The sequence below is a fragment of the Miscanthus floridulus genome, chromosome 8, assembly GCF_019320115.1.
Source record: "Miscanthus floridulus cultivar M001 chromosome 8, ASM1932011v1, whole genome shotgun sequence".
In the NCBI taxonomy this organism is placed as follows: Eukaryota; Viridiplantae; Streptophyta; class Magnoliopsida; order Poales; family Poaceae; genus Miscanthus; species Miscanthus floridulus.
In genome coordinates this window covers 206,606,377-206,609,629 of record NC_089587.1, presented here as the reverse complement: position 1 = coordinate 206,609,629, position 3,253 = coordinate 206,606,377, and the positions used below count along the sequence as shown (strand labels likewise).

The following is a 3,253-nucleotide window of genomic DNA, read 5'->3' as shown; positions in this document are numbered from 1 at the left end:
AGTCACGATTACTTGTCATCAACTCATCTGTACAATCCCCTGATTATCGCGCGAACAGTTACTATATCCTTCTGAACTGTCTCGACCTATATGCGCGCGACATAGAGATAAGTCCAAAATACCCTCACTCCGGGCGGCTTATAAATAGATTTCTCCGGAACCCTCATTTTCTACCTTCAGCCTCCAATCCTTGGCATTTTCTCTCTCCGGCGGCGACTCCGACGAACAACCGCGCGACTTCAACCAAGAAGAACTCTTCTCCGGTGCTAACTTCAAGTTTCCTCAAGACCATGGCCATCAACTTCAACGTCCCCGCGGTTCGCTCCACTTCCATTACCCTTTACTTTGATCTTTTCGCAAATTCATTCAGTTGGTGATTTTCCCTTTTTTTCTATTCTCTGGATTCTATAACCTTAGGAACTGCGCAACAAATTAATTATCCCAACCGATCAGCCGCACGTCCAATGCCTCGGACCAATGGGCAACCCAGATCCAACCGATCTGATCAATGCAGAGGTTAACAGAATCCCCTTTAGAGCCCAAAATTTCTCTCTGAATTTGTGGAAAGACACATTCCGATCTTGGCCCAAAACCACCAAGGGGTGGAAAGACTGGTACTTGAGAGTTAATAACTCGATGCAAGTATACTGGGCAGAACGAAGATTAGACCAATGTATCAGGCTCTCTATTGCCGATATGCAGAAAAATGAATCAATGATAATTGCAGCTGCTTATTTCTGGTCAGATACAACCAATACTTTTATGTTTGGACATGGCCCAGCTACTCCTACCCTTGCCGATGTCCACATGCTTACTGGCTTGGACATCTCAACTGCCGACGAAGGCTCCATCTATGGTAGAAAGCCTGAATATAGAGTGAATACCCGTAACATCGGCGGTTGGACAGGATATATTCAAGAATACCAGAAAACCGGGACACCTAGCCAGAGGGAACATGCCACATTCCTGAATATGTGGTTAGAAAAATTTATCTTCTGTGGTCGATCAGTAGGACCAACCAACGCCTTCCTCCCTGCAGCTGAACTTCTAGCTAATGGCGCAAGGTTTCCTCTTGGCCGATACCTTCTGAGCTCCACTTATCATCTTCTTCACCAAGTGTCTCAGAAGCTTCTGCTTGGCGAACCCATCGGCAACCTGGGAGGCCCGTGGTGGTTTATCAACATGTGGCTGAATGCCCATATGCACAAACGTTTGCAATGGGACTTTTTTGCTCAACAATTCCCACGAGAAATTGCTGAAGATTATGTGCTCGGGGATGATGAATCGGCAACACGCTCACCCCTCAATTTTGGTGAAGCCATAATCGTCCTCCCTGGAACAGAAGCCAACGAAGACCAAATCGGCAGATTCTTTCAAAGCTTCTATAATGGTCTTTCTCGTGATCATAGGGCCTGGGTACCTTATATCGATGAAGAAAACAGATTCCCCCTTCTTTTCAACTTTGCCGATGACACTCTGAATCAAGATAATGAGCTTATGATGGCTATCATCACTCCCAGGGCAATTCCAGTAAACACATTCGGCAGCGGGAAAAACACCAACATTACATATGAATTTTACAACCCATCGGCAGTATCCCGCCAATTGGCTTTTGGGCAACTGCCAATCAAACTCTGCTTTGCCGATGTGATCAAACCCAGGGAAACAATCACCTGCGGAACAGACTGGAACAAGGTAGTACAACTTTCTCCTGATGCCGATACCACAGATGTCGATATATCCACCTGGACACCAATATCTTTCATCACCGAGTCATACAAGCAATGGTGGCGAGAGTGGAAAGAGCAACTGTTCGCGACTTCTGTTCACACATATCGGCACATGATCGATTCTGAATATGCCATCCCTAACGACGCGGTAAGTTTCCTTTGAACTCCCTTCTGCTTTTCCTTTCATTTATCAGTAACTGATTCCCTTGTAACAGGTTAATAACCCAGCACCATTGGTGAGCAAAAGTGGGAAACCCTTCAACCTCCGGCCTGTTTCCCCAACATCGCCGATCGGCTACAACGCTCCCACCTTAGCCGCTTTGACCCACCAGAAGATTCGTACTAAGACCATCACTTCTAAGTCCAAATTGGCTACATCCAGGGCTACCCCATCGGCCGCTGCCACAACCTTGGTCAAAGCCTTTAAGGTAACAACCTTGTTCATTTTCACTTATGCCGATCACAAACTATATTAACCTTAATCATCAGGGGGTAAGAGCTGCTACGGGATCGTCATCGGCAATTCCGCCGATATCAAGCACCACTCCTTCAGAGGTAGCTTCTTGACTTTACATTTTATCTGTTAAATATCATATCTTACACTTGTTTTGCAGCAACAATTGGGTACATCGGCAAACGTACCAGATGCCCAAGCTTCACAATCAAGTGTCGATGCCCCCCAGCCAATCGTTGCCGATGTCCAAGCAAAGCGCAAAGCTTCAACAGATACTGAAGCACAGCCAAAACGACAAAGGTCTATGCCGATCCCTACATCCGCCCCAATGTCATCGGTCATCATACCTCAAGAGCCCACCACCGATGAAGTCATAGAGGATATCCCATCGGCAAGCTCAGCTGATCCACACGACATACTCCAGGTTGCTTCCTCCAGTCAAGCACAGGAAATTGCCTTGAAACAGGTAAACCGATTAACCTATCTGATTTTACAATACTCATACCTACCCCTGATTGATCTCCTTGTCTTTCTTTCAGGAACAAGATTCTCCGAACAGCCTATTTTCCTTTGCCATTGACATTTCTGACGACGATGGAGAGGAAACAAGTTCTTCCCTTGCACTGGGAACAATATCGGCAGAGACTAAATCCAAGTTGGAAACCCTCCTGAACTTGCTACAGCAAAGTACCGCCCAACTGGTAGATGACTCGGACCCCGCAAAGGCAATTTTCAAAACAATTCGTGGCCAGGTCCCTGCCGATGTTGAAGAAATACTCTTCCCAGCAGCTCACTTAGAAAGCCATCAACTGCAATATCAACGGGCTGCTCAGCGCATTGCCGATAGAGCAGCTCAAGCTCAACTTAAAGGAGAGATGCTACAACTGAAACAAATCGCTGATGAGAAGCACAAGGGCATCGTCAACTTGCAGACTTCGGGTGCTGCACTTAAGCAGAAAATCTTGGATCTATCGGCAAGGAAGGCAGCTCTATTGGCTGAATTGAAAGAAATCGATGCAGCCTTAACTCATGCTCAACAAGAAGAAAGCCAGCTACCCAATGCCGTCAA

At 46.4% G+C, this 3,253-nt stretch overlaps 1 long non-coding RNA gene across 1 annotated transcript; it reads left to right on the top strand.

Annotated features, from left to right (window-relative positions):
* The first annotated feature begins 2,012 nt into the window (after positions 1–2,012).
* LOC136474710 (uncharacterized) lies at positions 2,013–2,536 on the top strand. Its single transcript, XR_010763000.1, has 3 exons — positions 2,013–2,158; positions 2,220–2,285; positions 2,345–2,536. It is a non-coding gene; the product is annotated as an uncharacterized lncRNA (long non-coding RNA).
* Positions 2,537–3,253: the final 717 nt, after the last annotated feature.